The 7,500-nt window shown below is 36.3% G+C and overlaps 1 protein-coding gene across 10 annotated transcripts in view; it reads right to left on the reverse strand.

Annotated features, from left to right (window-relative positions):
* Positions 1-7,500, reverse strand: part of LOC144973612 (uncharacterized) — a 76,820-nt gene that overhangs the window by 47,383 nt on the left and 21,937 nt on the right. For 2 of the 10 annotated variants that reach the window (XR_013645595.1, XM_078916271.1), the window contains exons 1-2: positions 6,393-6,549; positions 5,966-5,998 (exon numbers count right to left, since the gene is read on the reverse strand). The exons of 4 other annotated variants lie outside the window; for them this stretch is intronic. The gene's annotated coding sequence lies outside the window, so the exon portion shown is untranslated. Of the gene's footprint in view, positions 1-4,299; positions 4,318-5,965; positions 5,999-6,392; positions 6,573-7,500 lie in introns of those variants that run through there. 4 more of the 10 variants (XR_013645593.1, XR_013645597.1, XM_078916268.1 and 1 more) reach the window with 4 other exon arrangements.

The following is a 7,500-nucleotide window of genomic DNA, read 5'->3' on the forward strand; positions in this document are numbered from 1 at the left end:
TAAATAAATTTGAATAAGAAAAATGTTGTTTGAATCTTAACGAATTTGACGATTTTCCTGTAGCTGGTAAGGAGAGGGTTAAATATATTGTATAAACAAATACGTGGGTAGTAAAGGCCCATTCGTTTCAATTTCAACATCTTTACTACGTCTGTTCTACCTTATTTCTCATCCACGAAATATTCACCTTTTGTTTGTCATTCCATATACAAACAAAAAAAAAACAACAAACAAAAAACAAAAAAACTTTTCGGCACCTAGTTGACCCTCCGACATAATAATAATACCGTTTTGAGCCGATGTGTCACATTTTGTTTATTTAACACGAACAGTCACATGACCAGAACCATCCCCAGCATCCCAGTGTACAAACAGTGCGTGGATGGCAAAGCTATCAATTATCGTCCCCATTCGTTTCCATTTTAACTCTCTCCTTACCAGCCATTTTCAGGATTTTCCCCAAAACTTCACACCCAACTAGACGTCTAAAACAAAAATATATTTTTTATCACTCAAACCCAATAGCAGTAAAGTTCTTGCGATAAATTTCTTTATCAAAACATGCTCTACAACACACTGTTCAATTTCTTTAAATGGTATGATGTACAAGAGAAATTTGAATAAGAAAAATGTTGGATGTATCGGAACGAATGTAACGATTTTCCTATACCTAGTTTGTAAGGAGAGGGTTAACCAGTCAACTGCCGTACTGTGGAAATAAAGAAACGTATTTTTTAAAAATGGCCAGAAAACTCGTCGTTTTAAAATGTCGACCGATTTACATGACCCTCATCTTGGCAATAATATCACAAACCTGGGACTGAAATAAGACCGACCTCATGCGGAGGTTCCAGGTTAGATAGATATAGATAGATTTTGCCAAGATGACGGTCATGAATAAACCGATCGATATAATTTGAAGGAGGACGAGTTTTCTGGCCAAATTTTTAAATACTTCTTTTTCAAGGGTATCTACGACGAGGCTGTTAAGTGGTTAAATATTTTTCTACGTCTGTTTTTTTTTTTTTTTCTATGTCTTTCTCTACGTCATTCATCTCATCTCTAAAATATTCACCGTATCCAATTAATGATGGATTGGGCGTACGAAAGAGACGAAGAAATAATAATAGAAAGTAATTTATTACCGCCTCCTCCTCTTGACATAAATTGGAAATCCCGATAGGTCAGTTGGTAAAGCACTCGCTTCATAAGCAAAGGGATCAAGGTCGATTCCGTGTGCCGTCGAGAATTTTTTTCCGACCCACCTGTCCACCCAGAAGTAATTGGGTAGATGGGTTTTGCTAGATCTGGCGGAAAGTAGTTAACGATATCTAAAGGGTAGCGAGCAATTGCTAGTATCCGTTTCAGGCTATAGAAACAGGATAAACTCCGGCTCAATAGGCTCATGGTTCTGAAAACTGTTTTTTTTTTCTTTCTACGTCATTTCTCATCTCGAAAATATCCCCCTTTACAAAGATATTCTAGATTATAGATAGAATGCGCTTGGCCAAGGAGTTCACAACATTGCCATCCGGAAGTATAACGGACCAACACACAAACTCTGTGTAACCATGAACTTTTATAGTCTGGTTAATACAGTTTAGTGAGAACAACTCACAAACGCGGATGGCAAAAACAATAACAAAGGCCTGAGTGACGTCATCTGCAAACTATAGCGTACGGTTTTTGTCAGGGAATGAAAGAGATGAAGATATAGATAGTATGCACTTGGCTAAGAAGTTCACAACATTGCCATCCGGAAGTATAACAGACCAACACACAAAACTGTGTGTAACCGTGGAAGTTTGTAGTCTGGTTAATACAGTTTGGCGAGAATTACTCATAAACGCGGATGGCAAAAAAACAAACAAAAAACAAACAAACAAAACAATAACAAAGACCCGAGTGACGTCAACTTCATTCTATCTATAGACAGTCATTTGTTTAACTTTAGCCTTTAACCCTCTACTTACCAACCATGGGAAAATCGTCACATTCGTTACGATACAACGGAAAGTTTTCTCTTTCTAATTTCTATTGCACATCACAAAATGTAAAGAAATGCTTTTATTACAGCTATAATTACTAAACACTTTGTTGTAGACAAAATTTTGCCGAATAACATTCTGAATATAGAATGTACTTGTCTCTCTTTTGTTTGAGTAAGAAAAGTCTATTTTTGTGTTGGATGGGTGTAGATTTTCGGGGGAAATTCTAAAAATGGCTGGTAAGGAGAGAGTTAATACCACTCACCGCCTACGTTTAACATGATTTAATATGCGACGTCAGATGAGATTAGTGAAACCACGCTCTCAAGCCTTATTTAATATTGTAATAAAAGGTAAACCATGAGTTTTATAAAGGATAGATAAAAGATATGATAATAATTTGTGACCCATTTCATCAATCTGATCTGTTCCCTACTCGAACCAATTCCCATTTCCCTGCTTATTCTTGGATGTCATATTTGTAATTCTAGAACTTTTGACTATCCCATTTTCTTCCTTTTTACTGTCGAGGACATGACCTAAATGTGTTGCAAGCACCGTAAAACCCTTAAAAACAAACAAAAACATAGACGGTATTAAATCAGGTACCTGGAAATGCATTGTCTTTTTATATTATTGCAAAACCAGCATGATGTAAGGCGCCTTTGGGGTATTGTCAGAAGTCCTAGGTATTGTCGTATGACACCACTAGCCATCGGACAGAAGGTCCTTGAGTCGAAAGCCACTCTGAGCGTAGTAATCGTAAACTTTTAGCCTGACACTGACCAAAATAAATGAGGTCAAAAGACAAGTCTTTGGCCACAAAAGAAAATAAATCGTCATTTTTTTTTTAGGTTTGTGTAGCGTCTAGTGAGTTGTCGTTAGTAGTGCTCATGGAAACAAGTTATTTCATTGGTTGAACTATTGAATACAACTCACGATTTGTTTTCTTTTGTGGCAAAAGACGGGCATTTTGGCGTCATTTTTTGGTCAGTGTCAGCGAGCCATCGTTATGTTATAGCCTGACACTGAAATCTAAAAGGACTGGCAGTTTGACGTCATTATTTAGTTTTTGCATCGCCTAGTGAGTTGTCGTGAGTAGTGCTCATGGAAACAAATGATCCCATTGGCTGAACTATTGAATACAACTCACGATTTGTTTTCTTTTGTGCCAAAAGACGGGCATTTTGGCGTCATTTTTTGGTCAGTGTCAGCGAGCCATCGTTATGTTATAGCCTGACACTGAAATCTAAAAGGACTGGCATTTTGACGTCATTATTTGGTTTTTGCACCGCCTGGTGAGTTGTCGTTAGTAGAGCTCATGGAAACAAGTGATCCCATTGGCTGAACTATTGAATACAACTCACGATTTGTTTTCTTTTGTGCCAAAAGACTGGCATTTTGACGTCATTTTTTGGTCAGTGTCAGGCTATAAGTTTACGATGGCTACGATTATCTGCGCCAGACATCGCATTGGAGATCAGGGGTAAAAAATATATTAATATATATTACTTTCACACTAGGTAATTCTTTGTTATTGTTTGTGTTATTATAAACTATGCAGACGTACCATGAAAAATCAGGTATTTAAAAATTTGGTCTGAGAGATCGTCCTTCAATAATACGATCCAATAGATAGAATGCGCTTGGCCAAGGAGTTCACAACATTGCCATCCGGAAGTATAACGGACCAACACACAAACTCTGTGTAACCATGAACTTTTATAGCGTTATCGTGGTGCGATGATTGTTGTAATATGTTTGGAGGTTTGGGTGTGAGGCACGATTTATCTATTTATCTATAATGGTAATGATGATGTTATGTTCATGGTGATAGTGATATTCATTATTTTGATAATGATAAGAATAAGAAGAAAAATAATGGAAAGAGAAAAAGAAGAAGAAGAAGAAGAAGAAGAAGAAGAAGAAGAAGAAGAAGAAGAAGAAGAAGAAGAAGAAGAAGAAGAAGAAGAAGAAGAAGAAGAAGAAGAAGAAGATGATGATGATGATGATGATGATAATGATGTTAATAATGGTATGACGATAATAAAAATAAATATTATCACCAGTATCATCATCGTCATCATAATCATTCTAACCATCATAATCATCTTCATCATCCATCATCATCATCATCATCATCATCATCATCATCATCATCATCATCATCATCATCATTACCAATGCCTCATCTACATTTATATCCTTATTGTTGTCATTTAAGATCAGCATTATTCTAAACCATCAATATCAAACTCACATAGATAGCTATATAACACTTAATTACAAAAATAAAAACAACTAAAAACACAACAAAACTGAAACAGACGTAAGCGAGACATGAATACTGGGTTTTTTTTAATAGTTTATTTTTGTTTGTTTTTTGTTTTGTTTGTTTCTGTTTTTTGTTTTTGTTTTGTTTTCTTTGGCTGTGACAATGACGTAGAGATAATATATCCTCTCTGTCATCATCTTCACCTGCTGGTGATAGTCGTTCTTTTCTGATTACACACACACACACACACACACACACACACACACACACACACACTGACGCCAATGCTAAGAGTGACCTGTGTGTGGTGGAGTCAAGTATGCCCAAATATTATTGATAAAGAACGCTTTATTATCGATCTGCTTTATCTTACGATGGCCCTCCAATAAAAAGGTGACGGATCTTCTAAAAAAGAGCATTGCGTCGGCCAAGTGAGCCATGTGTAAACCTTGAACGTTTATAGATAGTATGCGCTTGGCTAAGAAGCTCATAACATTGCCATCCGGAAGTATAACGGACCAACACACAAAACTGTGTGTATCCATGAACGTTTATAGTCAGGTTAATACAGTTCATTGAGCATTACTCATAAACGCGGATGGCAAAAAACAATAACAAAGACCTGAGTGACGTCATCTTCGAACCATCTATAGCCCAATACGTCCCTAATAATCACGTGACATGATATTATTGATAGAACGAAGATGACCTCATTCAGCCCTTTGTTCTTGTACTTTGCCATCCGCGTTTTTGAGTAATTCTCACTAAACTGTATCAAACAGACTATAAGCGTTGGTCCGTTATATTATTTCCGGATGGCAATGTGGTGAGCTATACTATCTATACATCATTGGTTAGCAATAAACAGTGAAGAGTGAATAAACGTGAACATTTTTATCGAGAGATTCCATTAAAATGTGCTCAAAGCATTTTACAAGGGGTTTCAAGCGAAAAGCAACACTTAACATGTAGCACAGGAGATGACGTCTATTACGAGATATTTTTTTTTTGTTTTTTTTTTTTTCCTACAGTGACATCGCTGTTAACGGCCAGGTACTCATTTTACACCTGAATTTGGTGAGAGAATATGAACCTTTATCGGTTCCTAAAGTCAATCGAGATTTCAAGGGACTTATTGGTAGTATGCGTTTATGTAAAAGACACACATGTTCTAACCGCCATAATAATGATACCAACACACAAAACTAAACTATGTGTAAACTAATCGTTTATTGTTTGTTTGAGGGACTTAAGTGAGAACTAATCACCCTTCTGTCTAAATACAATAACAAAGACCCGAATGATGTCAGCTTTATTCAGTTGTCAACTATGCAAATTCATAAATTGTATTCTTATGGTTTCCCCGTGTTAAACCGTGGCCTTCGTAAAGTTATGGACTGATACTGACCAAACAATGTCGTCAAAATGCCAGTCTTTTGCCACAAAAGAAAAAAAAATTGTGAATTGTATTCAATAGTTTAACCAACGAAATAACTGATTTCAATGAGCTCTACTAAAGACAACTCACTAGGCGGTGTAAAAAAACAAACAAATAATGACGTCAAACTGCCAGTCCTTTTGGATTTCAGTATCGGGCTATAACATAACGATGGCTACGGTTAAACACGCTTTACAAACTTTCATGTTTTGAATAATTCCAGATACAAAACAACCCTTCTAATTACAAATCAATATTCCTTGCCTTTTTTGCATAATAACTGTTACAAACATAGCACTGGTAACAGATATTCACCCGCATCAAGTTTAGAATCGAAGTCGATGTAAACAAAAACAGTGAGATAAAATGACACACAACACGGGAGGCACATAACTTTTACCGGGAGGCCTTCCGAAAGCTCCTACATCCCCAGTATTCTTTGTTATTTTTATAATGTTCTCGTAGGGGGTTTGTGAGGGGGGAGACTTTAAACAAAAATAAAAGTTTCTCCCCTCCCAAATCCCCTACTAAAACATTATATATATATATAAAAAAAACAAAACAAAGAATACTGAGGATGTAGGAGCTTTCGGAAGGCAAAGTCTCCCCCTCCCAAACCCCTTACTAGAACATTATAAAAAAACAAAGAATACTGGGGATGTAGGAGCTTTCGGAAGGCCTCCCCTTTTACCTAAATATAATCCTTTCGAGGGTCAAAATACACACAACTTCCCTTCCACATTCAATAATATCTAATTGTTTGTTTTTGACATAAACAGTACTCCTTCCTTGTTCCTATAACACAAAAATAATATACCTAGTGTGTTTTACACACACTACAACTGTATGTGTGTATGTGTGTTGTGATAGTGAAATTATTGTGATGTGCAACCAGGGTTGCCAGTTTGGCATTTTAAATGCCAAATTCCAAAAATCTGGCATTTTTGAAAACCGTTTGGCATTAGAAAAATCATTTGGCATTTGGCATTTTCATTTGGCATTTTCTTTTCTTGTATATTATACTTCAAATGACACCTTTTCTCAACCGTGGTGTAGTGGTTTAGCACTCCACTTAGTAGTCAGTAGGTAAAAAATTACCCCAACAGGAAATTTAGTATAATTCAAAAAAAAAAAAAAAAAAAAAAAAAAAAAAAAAAAAAAAGAAAAGAAAACATGCAAGCCACCAGGATATGATAGTAAATTGTCTATCAAAAGTGAGTAGTTTTCTTTGTGGGGGTGGAGTCAACAGACTTTGGCATTTTTTTGAGTGTTTAGGCATTTTTTGAGTCTTCCCCTGGCATTTTGTTGAAAAATAATCTGGCAACCCTGTGTGCAACCCAGCATGACGTATGCAATGGATGTCAGTCCAGTCAGTCAGGAATATAATATAAGTATAAAGAGGATAAAATACCGTAAGCTAAGGTTATGGATAGTTGATCAAACACACCGAGAAATCAACACACCATTTACGCATGCGTGTTTAACCAACACACAAAACTATGTGTAACCACGAACTTTTATAGATAGAATGCGCTTGGCCAAGGAGTTCACAACATTGCCATCCGGAAGTTTCACGGACCAACACACAAACTCTGTGTAACCATGAACTTTTATAGTCAGGTTAATACAGTTTAGTGAGAACAACTCACAAACGCGGATGGCAAAAACAATAACAAAGGCCTGAGTGACGTCATCTGCATACTATCTATAGATAGAACGAAGATGACGTCACTCAGGTATTTGTTATTGTTTTTTGCCATCCACGTTTTATGAGTAATGCTCACTGAACTGTATTAACC

The sequence above is a fragment of the Berghia stephanieae genome, chromosome 5 (assembly GCF_034508935.2).
Source record: "Berghia stephanieae isolate SIO BIC M18660-M18661 chromosome 5, UCSD_Bste_1.3, whole genome shotgun sequence".
NCBI classification, from domain to species: Eukaryota; Metazoa; Mollusca; class Gastropoda; order Nudibranchia; family Aeolidiidae; genus Berghia; species Berghia stephanieae.